Source organism: Papaver somniferum, unplaced genomic scaffold (genome assembly GCF_003573695.1).
Source record: "Papaver somniferum cultivar HN1 unplaced genomic scaffold, ASM357369v1 unplaced-scaffold_133, whole genome shotgun sequence".
NCBI classification, from domain to species: domain Eukaryota; kingdom Viridiplantae; phylum Streptophyta; class Magnoliopsida; order Ranunculales; family Papaveraceae; genus Papaver; species Papaver somniferum.
This window is the reverse complement of record NW_020622492.1, coordinates 12,415,540-12,435,436: the sequence shown is the minus strand read 5'-3', so window position 1 is coordinate 12,435,436 and position 19,897 is coordinate 12,415,540.

Here is a 19,897-nt window from a genome sequence, read left to right as displayed (position 1 = left end):
CAAATGGCAACAGTTTTTTGGTTAACAACAACACAGTATCCAGAAAACACCAAATAACTGATAGCTTGCATTCCGCAAGCCAGTTCCAAATTCTGATACAAGTCATAAAATAGCCACACCTTCAGAGTTAACCATTATGATCTCAACACCTTCTTTGCTTCCCTCCATAAGACCAACCCTTCTCCTTCACTTTGTGACCGAAGCAAGAGTGGAACGTCCATTTCTTGGTTTAGGCCAGGATTGTACAGATTGATCTCTCGAATCTAAAGTAATCCTGTGTAGTGCATTTGTTTAAGGTTTAGATTTGTTTCTCATCCACACACCCACATTTACCAAAACCAGCAGAAACAGTTTTTACCCACAGTTAGTCAAACAAATCAATCGAAAACTAAAATAAACTGCAAGTATCTAGTTTCCCACCAACAGTACTCGTAGAGCTTCTTGATCCCACAGAAGTCTTTAAACGAGCGGTCGTAATAGATTTATCTTAATTAGGGTAATTTCCTCTCCGGATAGACGGCTCCACCAGTAACAACATAAAAGAGTAGTTTTGCTGGCTCTTAGGATAGTTTGCTCGAAATGCAAGATTGGGTATTTATAAACCAAGGAAGTTTGGACACCAAGGAATTTCCAAAACCGAATATTCTCAAGATATGCAAATCGATTTTCATAATTCCTGGAAATGCTTTGTCCAATATAACCGAAATCTCACTAGAAAATATCAAATTAGTAAATGCACATTACCAATTTTATTCTCCAGAGATATGCATAAAACTAATAACCTTAATTAAAAGATTCTTAATTTATTTTCGGTCCGGGATCTCCCTGAGTTATTAAGGAATATCTCCCTGAGTTATTAGTAAAATATAAGAATTGCTGAGAATGTTCAAAGTATGTCGACATTTTTTTTATGTAAATCCTCTTTCATATTTACAATCTTGGAACCGATTATACCACACTTCCAAACAAGTTTAGAACTGGTTGATCTATATTCCAAGACAACTATGTGATTGATGAAATATTAATTCACTAATCATGGTTTTACGGTTTTACCAAAACACAAGGACTGGTTTTACCTCCATATGGTTACTGGTACCGGTTACATCAGTTACCAGGATCGGTTACGTCAATTACCAGGACCGGTTATCATATTCTCATGGTATTACTTGTGATCGGTTACAAAAGTCATTAGTACACCAATTACTATGACAGGCTACGCCAATTACAAGGATCGATTACACAATAATTTTGTGATCGGTCACAACAATTACTAGGATCGGTCACACCAATTACAAATATCGATCATACCATCTCAGGTGATTACTTAGGATCGGTTACACTAATAAAAGTCATACCAATACTAATAAAAGTCAGGCATTGTGACTAGTTTTACCAAGATATATAACAAGTTATGATCGGTTTTACTAACTCACACATATTGGTAATCCAAAAATATGCAATGAATAACAATACCAATAAGCCTAGCGATTTCCATTTCTATTCATAAAATAAGTTCATGAATGTACTTCTTTTAAACAAATGTAAACATTGTTTCCTAGGATGAAATCTTCACCTTTACCCATACACATAATCACAACAGCATTCATACGATTATGTCGATGTCTTATATACGAAGTTAAAAAGATAAGCAGTATACTTCATATCTTATTCCTTAACACTATGATCATGTGATCATGTCCTACTACTAGAGTATAATCATTCACAGCTTCGCAGTTATGTTTTCAATATAGCACGACTTGAAAGATATATTAGGAATGAAACATTTCAAGTCAAAATATTACTAACCTCAAGAGGAATGATGATGTCGTTATTGTAGCTTCTTACTTCTTCACATTCTTCAAGTCTTCGAGTAGTACTTGTAGTCTCATAATCCTAGACTTTCTAGTATAACCTATACGAAGTTGTCTCTAGTACATAATCAAGCGACTCTTTAAATGAGTTTTGATTCACTAAAATATGACAACCAAACTTGACATACCAACGCTTGCTGGGTTCAACCGAGCTATGCTCTAACAATTTGTATTCTCAGTCAACTGCTTAAGAGACTCTTCTAGAGAAATGGAAGGATCATAAATAACACTAGGGTACAACTGTTTGATTAAATCATTCAAGGGGAGCTAGTACTATAATATTCCTTATTTTCTTGCTCGTGTGACCTGTGCGCATGCGGATAGTAATTGGGCTCACCATGGTATGAGTCATAACCTTGAAAAGGTTGATGTTCCCAATCATTATCACACTATGGTCAAAAAAAGAATAATGTCCATTTCGAAACTCAGTCGAATATTCATTGTATTTGCTATTGTAATACCAGTTCGATATTCTTTTGTGTAGGTGCAAATATAGGGTTGACTAAAATGTGTAAGCTCAGGTTACCACAGAGAAATATACCTACAGTTAAAGACTGTTCAAAGGTAAGTGGATGAGGTTTGTGTAATTTCAGCTGGTAACTCCCATAAAACCTACGAGTTTTCTTAAAATCGACAGTCTGACGTAAGAAATTGGTGTGTTCACGTGTTTGTAACACAAAATAAAACCCAATGAAGTCGACTCAGACCGCCGAATCCTATGTCAGTGTGTTAGAGCATTGCTCGGTTTAACTCGCAACCGTTGCTATCTCAAGCTTGTTTGTCAAGTTTAGTTGATCGAAACTATAAGTCTTGATTTCTTGTCTACTTATAGCTATGTCTCGAATTAAGATAGAATGCGCAGTTGAGCTTTAGACTTCATGACGTTCATCGATTGAAGACGAAAATCTACTGAGGAGAGCTTGGAGGAAATTCATCAACAAAAGGTATGTGGAGACTAAAACTTATCTATCACTCAGAAATCTATTATATTATATCTCCTAATGAGACTAAGTCGTATAGCTATATATACTTTTATATTATACACATTTGATATTTAGAGTTGGGTTTAACTCGGTTATCTATTTCTCGAAATATTGTTGGAAGCTTTTTGATTTATCTACGTTCATCATATTATTGACAAGTTTAGTTGGAAACAATTTATTTGTTGGAAACTAAATAATAAGTCAAAATATGATCATGTGAAAATCGCCTTTAAACATCTTACATGATTTGTGTGAGACAATCATTTGATGTCGACTCGGAAAGTTTCGTATTGATCATTCAATCACTTGAAAATTACTTGTAAGCAAATAATTTGTGTGAGACAGCTATTATAGTCTTCTAAGGATGTTTCAATGATTGAAATGAGCGTTTATAATAATTAACCTTTTTCTGGATACAACACAGTATGCATACCAGTATGCAAACTGTTGTGGCATGATTCAGGTCCGGAAACCTTGTTTGCATACCAGTATGCAAAAAGTTTTAACTATTAAAGTCCGGGAACCAATTTTGCATACCAGTATGCGAACGGTTCTACCTGAGTTAAGGTCCGGGACAACAATATGCTTACCGATTTGCAAACTGATGGACAAAACCAAAGTCCGGAAGCTATAGTTTGCGTACCCGTGTGCAAACTTAGTGGTTAAAGTTATAAAATCGATTAAGTATGTTTTCATACTCATGAACAAATACATTTATGAATTAAGGAATGGAATCTTTGCAAACCATGGCTTAATGTTCATGAATTGATTCTCATGAGTCAATCCGATTTTGATTCAATTGGTTCATATATATTTTTGTGAAATAGTGAACAATTGAACAACTATATTTGAAACACAATTAGATTCATTTGATTATATTTCATGTTTGATTGATCATCATAGTTGATCTAGAAGTCTTAGATGAATGTGGTCAAGAAAAAAATGTGCATATGGCTAACTTCGGTTAATTATTATTCATCCAACTCAATATACACGTTTAGGTACGGTTACCCATATCTAAATGAAAGTATATTTCATTTGTGTGTAACAAGCTAAGACCATCTAACGGTGGAGAGATATTGCTTTGGTTTTAAGCAGACTTCGCTTGAATCTTAAATCAGGTTTTCATCTAACGGTGAATATTGAATGCTTTGTTACTAAGCTATCTTAGCTTTGATTGAAATCAAACCCTGATTTGAAAGACCATATAAGGGAGAACTCTAACAACTGTATAAACAATTTGTTTGTTAACAGGGAAACCACAAATGCAGAAAAACCCCGGGATAACTGGCTTAATACATCCAAGTCTGCATTTGTTTATATATTTGAAATATCACAGGTTGTGGGTAGCTCAATAAATTGGTAAATCCGACCTTGTTTGTCGGAGTGTAATTGATTGGCACTTTGGTATTGATCTTTGGTATCGTCCAAGTTATTTCTCATATCATCGGACGCTCAAATTTCTATTTGTTCGATTGCAGATTGTATTGAGAAATTGAGATATAACTCTTTAGTATATTTCTTGATTGAGCTCGCTTTTTAAGTTGGTGCTCTTGGAATTATATTGGAGTTAGTCCATACAGATTTCCGAATGAATTATTGGGTGTGGTTGTTATACCCCCGCTTTCTCAATTGGTATCAGAGCAGGCAAACACGTTAATGACCTCATAAGTCTGTGTTTGTAGCAATATGACTCTATGGACAGAATTGCTATCTCTATAAACGTACCGCCAGTCTTCTATGGCTCGAATTACTTATGGTGGAAAATTCCTATGCGTGCCTTTCTCCAAGCGCGTAATTTTCAATCATGGGTTTGTGTTGTTAATGGCTATAATCCTCCCGTGGTTACTATAAACGATGTAACTGTTCCAAAGGATATTGGTGAGTATGAGCCTGTTGAGATTCTTGCTGCAAAATAAAATTCTGATGGTTTGAATGCTATCAGCCATGCCATTATCCCGGATCTTCAGCACCATGTGACTACGATCACTCGGCCTAAAGATGCTTGGGATATCTTAGAAACCGTATTTAAAGGGAATACCTCTGAAAATCAAGCTAGGCTTCAAATCCTAAATTATGATTGGGAAAACCTTTGTATGGCTGATGAAGATTCATTCAGTGAGTTTAATCACAAAGTGTTTGAAATTGTTAATGCATCTTTTGCATTGGGTAAGAATATTCCTGAAAAGGACATTGTGATGAAAATTCTCAGGTCTCTGCCATCTAGACATGATTCTAAGAAACATGCCATCATAGAAGGGAATAACCTTGATACACTTTCCAGAAATACTCTTGTTGGGAAGTTAAAGATCTTTGATCATGAGCATACATCCAAGTACAGAAAGGATATTTCTTTCAAAGCACAAAAGAACACTAAATTACTTGATAAAAGTAAAAGTGTTGGAAACTCTATGGATGATCCTATTGAGATTGATTCTTCAGAAGAAGATCTTGACAATTCAGTCTCTCTGATCACAAGACAGTTTAGAGATCTTCTTTTGAAGAGAAGTAAACGGTTCACCAGAGATAAACCCAGATCATCAGTTAAACCTCATGATCGTGCCCCTCCTAAAAATAGGGACACTGTCAACACTGATGATGAAGATATGAAACACTGCTTCAAGTGTAAAGGTTTCGGTCATTTTGCTAATGAGTGTGCAAATCATAGAAAATACACTGGTAACAAAGGTCTTGCTGCAACTCTTGATGAAATGTCTGATCACTATGATTCAAATGAAGATGAAAAATCAAGTGTTGCACTCCTTGGCGAAAATATTGATTTTGAAAATTGTAGTAATACGTACATCAATCTTGATATTCTTCCTGGAGAAACTTCTTCGACCATTTTGGAGGATAAAATGGATTTTCTCTATCTACTGAAAATTCTATCTCACATATTTCAGGTACTTCTATTTGTTTAACAGCATGCTCGGCTATGGTACCTGAACCTTCCTCCACATTGACATTTTTTTATTGTACTTTTAAGGATCATGAACTCTCAAATTGTTTCAAGTACAAACATAAAATAATATATGTCAACAAATTTCAACGGAGAGCAAGTCGATTAGCAAACAAACTTAAACTTGTTCTGAAGTCGAATCCATCTGAGGTATGTAAACTTAACTCATCTCTGAAGAAGTTAATTTCTAAAGAAAAAGTTAAACCTCTACAAAAAAGAACTAGGTCTAAACGCACTATGAAAAAGGGAACTGAGAATTCCATACAAAAATTACATGGTGAACATATTATTGTTCAGCCCAACATAGCCTAATTGTGTTGAAAGTGCATCTTGTCTTGTGCACGAATTCAAGATACGGGAGTCATGCACAATTGGGTTTTAGGAAAAGAATATTATTATTATTATTTATTTTTTTTGTTTTTTTTTGGAATTTTGTTGATCTTTTCATGGTATTGAAAAGGTTTACCCTGTTTGACTAGTAAAAGAGGGTTAAAATTGACAATTCTAACTTTTTTAGGGTTGAGAGTTGTTCGTACGTGAATCCTACTTACTATGTATATAGGTTCCGTAACCCTACCTTCTTTTTTTCCTTCCCTGAAAACTCTTTTTATCAAAATATTGTTCATGGAAAAGATGTTGATATGATTGTTAAGCCATCAATCATGAAGGAAAAAGGTAAATCTCATTCCTATACAACTTTGAAGAGGAAAAGGAAGAAAATGAAGAAACCAAGGGTTAACCCCTCGAATCTTCGGAAATTTTCTGGTGTTCTTGAAGAGTTGAAATAAACAAGGATGGGGATGCAACAAACAAAAGTCTATTGTTCTAAGATCTCTAGAAATTTGTAAGGCCCTGGTTCGGCATCAGTCAAGAAGGTTTATTGGAATTGACTCCTTTCTTCATGAACCTTATGTTCCAATGTCTGTTGATGACAAGGAGTTCGGGGACGATAAAGAATTTTTCAAGAATTTTACTATCGAGAAAACTTCTTATGAGAATTTATTCTTATGTTTGAGAAGGATAACTAAGGTTTGGTATAGAAAATATTGTGATTACACATAGCTATTACCAATGATTTTCATCTTGCAATGCTTTAGATTTATTTATTTAAATTCTAAGTTATTTGGAAGATGATTTTGCAGTATTAATCTTTATTGGTTTTATATATTGTAAAATTATTTTATGGGATATGTGTGTTTACGTCCATGAACTATGATTATCTCATATATGTCAAAAGTTAATGTTAGAGAATTGCTCGGTTAAACCCACCAAGCTTTGGTATGTCAAGTTTGGTTGTCATATTTTAGTGAACCAAAACTCATTTAAATATTCGCTTGATTATTTACTAGAGTCTACTTCGTATAGGTTAGCTAAAAAGTTATTAGGATATGAGACTTACAAGTATTACTCGAAGACTTGAAGAATGTGAAGAAGTAAAGAGCTACATCGACAACATCATCCTTCCTCTTGAGGTTAGTAATATTTTGACTTGAACTGTTTCATTCCTAACGTATCTTTCAAGTTGTGCTATAGTAAAAACATAACTGCGAAGCTGTGAATGATTATACTCTAGTTAGACGAAGTATTAAGGAATTATATTCCGAAGTATAACGCCTATCTTTTGAACTTCGTATATAAGACATCGACATAATCGTATGAATGCTATTGTGATTATGTATGGGTATGGGTGAATATTTCGTCCTAGGAAAAATTGTTTTACATTCATTTAAAGGAAGTACAATTCATAAACTTGTTTTGTGAATCGAAAGGGAAATCACTAGGCTTATTGGTATTGTTATTCATTGCAAATATTTGGATTACCAATATGTGTGTTTAGTATAACCTCTCATAACTTGTTTATGTATCTTGGTAAAACTATTCACAATGCCTGACTTATATATCGATATGACTTTTATTAGTGAAACCAATCTTAAGTAATCACCTGAGATGGTATGATCGATATTTTTAATTGGTGTGACCATTCCTAGTCATTGGGTAACCGATCCTAGAACTTGGTGGGACTAATCACAAGATGTGTAATCGATCCTTATAGTAGGTTAACAATTTTTGGTAATTGGTGGAACTGATCCTATAACTTGTGCAACCGATCACAAGTAAGTACCATAAATAGTGGTAACCGATCCTGGTACTTAGTTAGCCATTTTATGGAAACTAGTGTGACCGATCCTAGTAGCCACTTGGAGGTAGAACCGAACTTTGTGTTTGTTAGAACCGTTAAACCCATGAATGGTAATTGAATGTTTTTGATCAATCACATAGTTTTTAGAAGTGTGGAAAATCAGTTCCAAGATTTTAAATATTAAAAAGGATTTACAAAGTAAATATATCGACACACTTTGAACAAGTGCAACAATTCTTATCTATTATTGTTCAAAGATACTCCTTAATAACTAAAGGAGAATCCCAGATCGAAATAATTGAGAATCTTTTAATTTATATGCTTTTAGTTTCCAACAATTACATGCATATCTTTAAAAAATAAAAATTAGTAATGTGCATTTACTAATTGGAGATTTTCTACTGAGATTTCGGTCAATATTTGGACAGAGCATTTCCAGGAATTATGAAAACCGATTTTGGCTTTATTACATATCTTTGAGAATATTAGGTTTTGGAAATTTCTTGGTCTATAAATATTAAAAAGTTTTCATTTCGAGCAAACTAATCCTCGGAGCCAGCAAAACGACCTAGTTGTGTTGTTACTGGTGGTGGCGTCTATTCGGAGAGGAAAGTACCCTAATTAGGAGAAATCTCTTACGACCGCTCGTTTTAAAGACTTCTTTGGGATTGAGAATCTCTACGAGTACCGTTAGTGGGAAACCAGGTAATTTCGGTTTATTATTAGTTTTTGATTAATTTGATTGACTAACGGTTGTTGAAATTTGATTGCACCTAGTTTGTTTATGCTTGAGAATCTTCTGTTCTGATATAAGATTCACTCAAACTAGATCGAAGTGTCGACGGGGATCTTTAGACTGTTTGTAGATCTAAAGACGTCATGTGATAATCCATCGTTAACAGACTCCGTTCTGTGTGTGACTGATCACAAGAGATTCAAGTTGTTTGCGTGCAGGTGTTTATTGAAGATCTAAGAAGATTTGAAGACAAAGAAGATTTCTTATTTGAGTTCATAATCTTTGGTGTGCACAAAACTTGATCGGCTGGGGATCCAACTATAATCGGTTTATCATTTGATAGATTGGATTGAATAGTTGTGTAGATCGGCATCAATACATTTCTTTGTGATTCATAGTATTGATTGCATAGTCAAAACAATTACTTTGGTAGTTGTTAAAAGATTGATCTAAGAACCCGACAAAGGAGTTTATTGGGATAAACGGAAGAGCCTTTTAGCAAACTCATATCACGTTGTTTGAAAAGAGTTGTTACCGAACAGATTTGTTGTTCCTTTACTGTTTGGAATACGAACCCAAGGAATTGTTCCAAGTGCGTAACTTATTGAAAGTTGGAGGCGCAGGGATACAAACAGAACTAGGTGAACTATAGATTTAGTTGCTTGGTCTGAACTATACGAAGTTGGTTTAAATTTTGTATAACGGCTTAATCATGTGAGTATCCAATTCTGGACACGGTCCCGAGGTTTTTATGCATTTGCGGTTTTATCGTTAACAAAATCTTGTTGTGCAATTTACTTTATATTTCCGCATTATAATTGTTTATTATAGTTAAAGTAAATTGCACTTTGTACGTTAACATGACACTTGATATTGATCCTATTGGTTTCGGTTGTTACCGTACCTTTTATCAAGTGATCACTTTGTTGTTGTTTTTTCTTGATTCCATATCCATAGACGATCACACAAAGTGTATTGGTTTTCTCCACTTGACTTTGATATTTAATTCACGAGTTAGCCCAGCTCGGACTAACCCTATATCAAGTGGACATTGTGTTGAAATATTCCTTGAGGGATTGTTGCTCCAAGAGGTTTATACATAGTGGGTCTTGTATAGGTTGTGATCAAAATAAAAGATTGTGGTGTATTTGGGTACCCTCGTCTTTTCAATTGGTATCAGCGCAGGCAAACATGAAAAGATATAACAATACGTGTTTGGTGCGATCCAACCTATAAGAATTGAATCTATGTCTGTTTCAGTTAACGTTATGCAAGAGTATGAATACTCAAAAGTTGAAGATGTTACCAATTCGTTGACCCATGATCCAGGAGTTACGAAAAGCAAGAGTACATCTGAGTCGGTCTCTGATGGAAAAGGAGATGTTGATAAAGAGTTGGTAAAACTCCTACAGCCTATAAAATCTCTGTATACAAAAGTGTTAATATTAAAGATAGAGTCAAATCTTCTTAAGAATGAGATCAGAGATGAAGACATTCAACTGAATATTCTTGCCAAAAAGAATATGGATCTCACTGTCAAATTAGAAGCTCTTTGTAAATCTCTTACTCAAGATAAAGAGACACATCTTATGATTCTGATTAATGATCCTGTTATTTTTATTCTGATGAAGAAACCAAAGGTCCTTGCTCGACTTTGAGAGATTGTGATAACATAACTTGTTTGATCATATCCGAAACAGAACATGATGATGGTAATCTTCCAAACTACATCAAGTCAGAAGAGGATGAGAAATCAGCTTCTACATCTACTGATAATCAGACGAAATCTTGTCCAAAGGAAACTTTGAACCGATTCCGTGAATGCGATCTTAAGGAATAAAAATTTCAGTCACTTGACAGGAACTTCTTCAAAATACGGTTTTAAAAATATTGAAAGAAGTTTCTTTTCTTAAAAAACTGAAAGATCATTCCTCAGAAAAAAGACAAAATATACCACAACCCGACAAGGTCAACTCGAAATAATCTGAAGTAAGAGTTGATGATCGCTTCTGGAAAATGTTTTCTCATCACCCATATCGAAACAATTCTTGTTTTGATGAAGAACGATTCCAGAAGAAAGGGAAAGAGAGAATCTCTGCCAAAGGAAACAATTAGGAATTTCCGATAGTTGCTTCAGATAATCATGCTGATGTGCATCATAAGGAAATTCTTAGATTGAGAAAATCATATGAAAATATCATTAATAGAATTAAGAGAGATCTATCCATCTCTGAAAAATTCTCACGTCAGTAAAGTGTCTCCTAATGATCATGTTTTTAGATCAAGGAAGGATCATCTTCTTGGGAGAAAATATTTTGGGCACAAATTCCCAAAGAGAAACATGAACTATGTTTTTGATACTCGCTGTAAACTAGAAAAAGCTTACTCCGATACAACTTAGTTGTATCGAAATTGTGCACTCTCATCCTCTTTCGTGGTCTTAATTATGGATGAGAAAAGCACAATAAAACGAGAGCACATTTTTTTGTGTATGTTTGTTTTATCAGAAAAAAATCTGTGGCATTTTATGGATGACTTCGAATCCATGTCTGTCTAAAATTTGTTCATGTTTAACATGATCTTCCAAAAAATAGGTTTTATTTAGAATCTTCGAATTTTAATAAACCTTCCATCACGAGAAGTTCAGACGAAGGAAACTGAATATATTCTTTTAATATTTTCGTAATTTCATGATATTTTCGTTCCAAGAGTTGTCTCTTCTTAAATAGAAACTATCTCTTGCTTGTATTCTGAAACCTTGATCAATCCCTATGTAAATAACGGAGCATGCCTCCAATAACTCGCAGTGTAACAAAGGCTAATAAAGAGGAAGCTCAGAAGGTTAAGGATTGTCAAGGAATCAATACAGGAAGGAAGAAGAAAAACATATCAAAAATCATGTATGATTATGATTCAGATAGTTCGAATGGATCTCAAGATGAGTCATGTATGTTGGCTTACAACTTTCAAGATCCAACCAAAACCAAGTGGATTTGTTCTGATAGTATGATTCACTATATCCAAGGTTTTGAAAAACTGAGAACCAATCTCATAATGACAGTTCAATATCAAGATTGGCTCAAAGAAGAATTGATCAAACAAGAAGTGTTCTTAATGAACTCGAGGTTCTAATTGAAGAACTTGTAAAACAAGAAGTGGTTGCAGACAAGTATCTTGAGGCATGCTTCAAAAGTTTGAGTACTGATGAAATCTCAATAAACAATAAGAGCACCACTAGAGAGTAAGTTATTTGTTGTAATCTTTAATCCAAGAACAATAGACATCAGTTTTTGATTTCTTTCAAATAATTGTATAAGGTCTATATTGAATAAAACTATCTTATTTATGAATAAAATTATTATTTTATAAATTTTTTTGTGATAGTTTTTCGATTACATAGCCTGTGCTTGAATGCTTTATTTTATTGCTATGTGTTTATGGGATGTTTGATTTCAGTTTTCATAACCTTAATATTCGATCTCATATTGTGTGAACCCTTATGGTTTGGGTGACTTTTTGATTTAGTGGGATTGAGTTCTAGCCCATGTTGGTAGGCTTTATCAAATGATCATAAGGGGTTCCGATTGAAACTCATGTGTGAAAAAGTCACAATATGTTGAATCGTTTTTGGTTTAGCATAAAAGCATATGTGTTTCGGGTTTTCAACTTAAGCATCGCATTAGTGAAAACCGATTTTCAATCTTTCTCTAGTAAAGGTTGCCTTTTGTTGTTGTTCTTTTGTCTTGCGAGAAGATGACAACACAACGAGGGAGAGTTTTACTCGAACTTGCGCTTAATGATATATATTTCTGGGGTGAAGAGGATGCGGAGCTTGAGGTAACGAATTTGTTAGTTAATCGTTTTCCTGTTTAAGAAAAGCCGGAGTTTTATTGCATATACTTTGCTTTTTCTTAACAAAATTTCGGTACAATTGATGTTTATTCCATTATTTGTATGGATGTGTGTGTGATTCAATTGTTTCCGGTTGAGAAAAACTATTGTTATCTAGATTTATTGTTTTGGTATCAATTGTTTAGGCTTAACGAAATTTCGGTGCAATTGCGGTGCTTTAATGTATATGTTTGTTTCAATTGCTTCCGGTTGAGATAAATAATTATGCAAGTTGATTTATTTGGTTTGTATGGATTGTTTACGGCTTACAAAAAGGTTTTCGGGATCAATTGTTTAGTCCAATTCGATTCTGTGCAAGATAAACTAAGTTAATTATGATCTTAGTTAGACTTATCAAAGTGGAGGATTCGATTATTCAAGTATAATCAAATGCCTTAACAAGAAATACTAGTTAACTAACCTAGTACTTGTCTTATTTAAAGTGAAAGGTCTAAGTTATTGTTTGAATAATTAGAACCTGATGAGAAAAATAGAGTTAGTTCTGATCTTTATTTTGATCTTATCAAACAAGTAATTGTATTTTTATAATCGGTTTAGCAAAAGAACTAAGGTGCTTAGTCAATTTTTAATTTTCTAAACTATTAGGGAAAATTGCTTCGGGCAATTGTTTCCTTGGTAACATATCAAAACAAAATTATTTTGTAGTTTCGGTTTTGATATTGGTTATCTAAAATGGTGTGTGGAATCCTCGTGCTTAACTCTTATAGGTTGCAAGTCTTTTAAGATTTGTAAGATCCTTTCGGTTTTTCCTTTATTTGCTCGTACCTTTGTCATTTTGTGACAAAAAGGGGGAGAAATATATGGAGTAAACAAGTGATTTGGTATCACAAAGGAAATGACAATGGTGCTTCTACGTTATACCTAACGAAAGAGTAAATCATAGACTAAGGGGGAGTAACATATCATATTGATACTTATGGTTATCTTAACTACAAAGGGAATAACAAAGATGTGCGGATTGAAAATCTATCTATCTTACCTTTAGGGGGAGTATTAGTTTTGTAATTATAATGTTAATAGCGACATTTATGGATTGAATATATGCAGGTTATTGTGTTGTTGAAACTTGGAATCAAGCGTATGTATAATGAATTCTTGTAATTTGTTTATCCATATGATGTAAGAGTTTTGTCACTAAAATTGACAAAGGGGGAGATTGTCTAAGCATTGCTCGGTTGAACCAAGCAAGCGTTGGCATGTCAAGTTTGGCTGTCATATTTTAGTGAACCAAAACTCATTTAAAGAGTCGCTTGATTATTTATTAGAGTCAACTTCGTATATGTTGGCTAGAAAGTTATTAGGATATGAGACTTACAAGTATTACCCAAAGACTTGAAGAATGTGAAGAAGTAAAGAGCTACATCAACGACATCATACTTCCTCTTCAGGTTAGTAATATTTTGACTTGAACTGTTTCATTCCTAACGTATCTTTCAAGTCGTACTATATTGAAAACATAACTTCGAAGCTGTGAATGATTATACTCTAGTTAGAGGTAGTATTAAGGAATTATAATACGAAATATAACGCCTATCTTTTGAACTTCGTATATAAGACATCAACATAACGTATGAATGCTATTGTGATTATGTATGGGTATGGCTGAAGATTTCGTCCTAGGAAACAATGTTTTACATTCGTTTAAAGGAAGTACAATTCATAAACTTGTTTTGTGAATCGAAAGGGAAATCGCTAGGCTTATTGGTATTGTCATTCATTGCAAATCTTTGGATTACCGATATGTGTGTTTAGTATAACCGCTCATAACTTGTTTATGTATCTTGGTAAAACTATTCACAATGCCTGACTTATATATCGGTATGACTTTTATTAGTGAAACCAATCTTAAGTAATCACCTGAGATGGTATGATCGATACTTGTAATTTGGTGTGATCATTCCTAATCATTGGGTAACCGATCCTAAAACTTGGTGGGAATAATCACAAGATGTGTAATCGATCCTTGTAGTAGGTTAACAAGTTTTAGTAATTGGTGTAACCGATCCTATAACTTGTGATACCGATCACAAGTAAGTACCATATATAGTGGTAACCGATCCTGGTACTTAGTTAGCCATTTATGGAAACTAGTATGACCGATCCTAGTAGCCAGTTGGAGGTTGAACCGAACTTTGTGTTTGGTAGAACCGTTAAACCCATTGATGCTGATTGAATGTTTTTGATCAATCACATAGTTCTTGGAAGTATGGAAAATCGGTTCCAAGATTTTAAATATGAAAAAGGATTTACAAGGTAAAGATGTCGGCATACTTTGAACATGTGCAGTAATTATTATCTAATATTGTTCAAAGATATTCCTTAATAACTAAAGGAGTATCTCGGATCGAAATAATTGAGAATCTTTTAATTAAGGTTTTTAATTTTATATGCTTTTAATTTCCAGCAATTAAATGCATATCCTTAGAAAATAAAAATTGGAAATGTGCATTTACTAATTGGAGATTTTCTACTGAGATTTCGGTCAATATTTGGACAGAGCATTTCCAGGAATTATGAAAATCGATTTTGGCTTTACTGCATATCTTTGAGAATATTCGGTTTTGGAAATTCCTTGGTGTCCTAACTTCCTTGGTCTATAAATATTGAAGTTTGCATTTCGAGCAAACTAGTGTTGTTACTGGTGGAGCCGTCTATTCGGAGAGAAAGTACCCTAATTAGGCGAAATCTCTTACGGCCGCTCGTTTTAAAAACTTCTTTGGGATTGAGAAGCTCTATGAGTACCGTTGGTGGGAAACTAGATAATTGAAGTTTATTATTAGTTTTCGATTGATTTGATTGACTAACGGTTGTTGAACTTTTATTGCACCTAGTTTGTTTATGCTTGAGAATCTTCTCTTATGATAGAAGATTCACTCAAACTAGATCGAAGTATCGACGAGGATATTTAGACTGTTTGTAAATCTAAAGACGTCTTGTGATAAGCCATCGTTGACAGACTCCGTTCTGTGTGTGTGATTGATCACAAGAGATTCAAGTTGTTTGTGTGCAGGTGCTTATTGAAGATCTAAGAAAATTTGAAGACAAAGAAGATTTCTTATTTGAGTTCATAATCTTTCGTGTGCACAAAATTTGATCGGTTTGGGATCCAACTATAATGGGTTTATCTTTTGATAGATTGGATTGATTAGTTGCATAGATCGACATCAATATATTTCTTTGTGATTCATAGTATTGATTGCATAGTCTAAAACAATTACTTTGGTAATTGTTGAATAGATTGATCTAAGAACCTGACAAAAGACTTTATTGGTTAAACGGAAGAGCCTTTTGTCAAAATCGTATCACTTTGTTTGAAAAGAGTTTTTACCGAACAGATTTGTTGTTCCTTTACTGTTTGGAATACGAACCAAAGGAATTGTTCCAAGTGCGTGACTTATTGCAAGTTGGAGGCGCAGGGATACTGAGGGAACTAGGTGAACTATAGGTTTAGTTGGTCTCAACTATACGAAGTTGGTTTAGATTTTATATAGCGGCTTAATTTTGAGAGTACTCAATTCCGGACAAGGTCCCGGGGTTTTTCTGCATTTGCAGTTCATCATTAAAAAAATCTTGTTGTGTCTTTTACTTTTCTATTTCCGCAATTGTAATTGATTTATTATAATTAGAAGTAAAATACACAAACGTTAATTCCTAATTACTTGATAGCAATCTTATAGTGTTTGGTTAAGTCCGAAATTATTATCAAGTAATCATACTTCGTTGTTGTATTATCTCGATCTTGTATCAATAGTCATTGCCTCGACTCGGTCCATAGACAATCACTTTCGGAGAAAGGACTTATAGGTGGAAAAGTTTTAGATTGAGGTATATTTGGGTACCCTCGTCTTTTCAGTTAAGTGTATTATGTCTTTATGAAAATATTGATAAAAGATAGAATGAACTTTTGAGTATTCCGCAGTATTGATCTTTCCCTGATCCACTTTTATGTGAAAGTACTGTATGGCTCCGCAAGTCTTCTTATGTTGAGTATTTCCGACTAAATTAATCTATAAGGTCTTCTTGTTATTAACTTATTCGATTTTTCGGGACACAAATCATGTTTCATGTAATTTTTTAATGTCTAAAGAAATCTTTCATTTCTTGTTAAAAGTAAGGTCGCTCTTGTTGTTCTTTCGGGAATGACATTTTATGGTGGGGGGGGGGGAGCTCTTAATTGAACTTGTGCTTAATTGTCAAATCTCTGTGGGGAGTGCGGCTGTGCAATATTTAGGAGTTATATTGTATCTTTATAAACTCCTTGATGAATACACTAAGTTTCGACTATGTGAAATCATCGAAACAAAGTTGATATGTTTTCTTTAGTCATGAATTATCTCTTTGAGAATTTCATTATGATCCCGTAATTTTCGTACCTTTGTCAATTTATGTTGACAAAAAGGAGGAGAATTATTTGGTAGTTCACACTATATACATATGGTTTACGGATCATTATGTAAGGGGGAGTGTCATTGTAAGATGGAAGTATTGACTAAGGGGGAGTGATACATATCACCATAGTATTATTTCAAAGTTTTGATACAATTGAACTTTGATTCTCTATAATAATATTATGACATTGTATAACAATGATTAATAACATTGTTTTCTAACTGTTATGGCTACGGATCGTCAACAACAATGATGCTGAGTTGAACACTTTCAGAATTATTGGAGTACTTGGAGTGGCGAAGAATTCAAGGAATGTTGAAGAACCAAGGAAATCAAGCATGATGGATGAGATGCTACAAAGTTTATTTATTTTGCAACCCATATTATTGATAGTTTGTCACTAAAATTGACAAAGGGGGAGATTGTTAGAGCATTGCTCGGTCGAACTCGCAAGCATTGCTATCTCAAGCTTGTTTCTCAAGTTTCGTTGATCAAAACTATAAGTCTTGATTTCTAGTCTACTTATAACTATGTCTCGGATTAGGATAGAATGTATAGTTGAGCTTTAGACTTCACGACGTTCATCGATTGAAGACGGAGATCTACTGAGGAGATCTTGGACGAACTTCATCAACAAAAGGTATGTGAAGACTAAAACTTATATATCACTCAGAAGTCTATTCTATTTTATCTCATAATGAGACTAAGTCGTATAGATATGTAGACTTTTATATTATACACATTTGATATTTCGATATGAGTTTAACTTGGTTATCTATTTCTCGAAATATGTGTTGGAAGATTTTTGCTTTAGCTACGTTCATCATATTCTTGACAAGTTTAGTTGGAAACAATTTATTTGTTGGAAACTAAATAATAAGTCAAAAGATGATCATGTGAAAATCGCCTTGAAACATCTTACATGATTTGTGTGAGACAATCATTTGATGTCGACTCGGAATGTTTCATATAGATCATTCAATCACTTGAAAATTACTTATAAGCTAATAGTTTGTGTGAGACAGCCATTGTCGTCTTCTAAGGATGTTTCAATGATTGAAATGGGAGTTTTGAAAAATAAACCTTTGTCTGGATACATCACAATATGCATACCAGTATGCAAATTGTTGTGGTATGATTCAGGTCCGGAAACCTTGTTTGCAACCAATAAGCAAACGGTTTTAACTGTTAAAGTCCGGGAACCAAGTTTGCATACCAGTATGCGAATGGTTCTACCTGAGTTAAGGTCCGGGATAATAGTATGCATACCATTTTGCAAATTATTGGACAAGACCAAAGTCCGGAAGCTATAGTTTGTGTACCCGTTTGCAAACTTAGTGGTTAGAGTTCTAAAATCGGTTAAGTATGTTTTCATACCCATGAACAAATACATTTATGAATTAAGTATGTTTTCATGAATCAATCCGATTTTGATTCAATTGGTTCGTATATATTTCTGTGAAATAGTGAATAATTGAACAACTCTATTTGAAACACAATTAAATTCATTTGATTATTTTCATGTTTGATTGATCATCATAGTTGATCTATAAGTGTTAGATGAATGTCGTTAAGAAAAAAATGTTCATATGGCTAACTCTATTGAACAACTTTATGAGTAACACCATTAGATTCATTTGGTTATCAATTGATCTAGAAGTGTTAAGATAAACAAGGTTAAGAGGAAAGTGTTCATATGGCTAACTTCGGTTAATTTTTATTGAGCCAACTCAATATACAAGTTTAGGTACGGTTACCGATATCTAAATGAAATTATATTTCATTTGTGTGTAACAATCTAAGACCATCTAACGGTGGAGAGATATTGCTTTGGATTTAAGCATATTTAACTTGAATCTTAAATCAGGTTTTCATCTAACGGTGAATATTGAATGCTTTGTTACTAATCTATCTTAGCTTTCATTGAAAGAAAACCCTTATTCGAAAGATTATATAAGGGAGAACTCTATCAATTGGAAAACCTAATCCCGGAACTTTCCTATGTCCTAGTTGTGACTAGAGTCGATTCTCCTTTAACCTAGGTTTTTCCAAAACCATTATAGGTTAATGTTGATGGTGGATTTTCGACAAAGGCTAAAATCGTAAAATCATGATACTGCATGTTCCTGACTTGGCTTCAGGAATATATGTGAAAATTCATATTTTATGATCCATGTACCATTTCACGATCTCTGACTGAGCGAACAACCTCTCAGAGCTATGATGAATATGTTCCTCGAAAATTCTCCTAGCTGAGCTTTCGACACTTCGCACATTTCATCATCACCTCTACGTAGAATCAAAATGATCATACATCTACCATCTCATGCATCCCTGTAAAGCATCTAAACCCCATTCAAACCAGCAAATTCTGTAACTCAGTATCGAAACTGCCAGTCTCTTAACACAGATTGATCCTGCACAAGTCTTTAACCACCACAGACTGCTTCACCAGCAAATCAACAACATGAACTCCATCCCTGACTTCTCAAGCAACTATACGTGACTAGTTTCAACTGATACTCAATCCGTTCATCACATTTAACTGCTGCAACACCCACTTCAGGCTAAACCCATCCTTTTATCCATCACAAAGAATTGATTTCTCCCCTAATATTCTTCATGTTGCTAGCTGTGCTCAAATTTATTTTCACAAATGCAACCATCTTGCTGTTATTATCAAAAACCCAGCTGCGAACTTCAAACATCACCGATCCCATCAATTCATTACCAAACATTGATATCAGCAACAACAACGGCAACGAACATCAATTCTTATTCATTTCTCGGCTTGTTCTCCCATAATTTCTCGATCTCAATCTCATCTTCAATTATTCATCACATAACCCATTAAAATTAGAATCGGTGTTCTTCATCTGTTCTTCTCAGCTTCAGACATCCATAAAT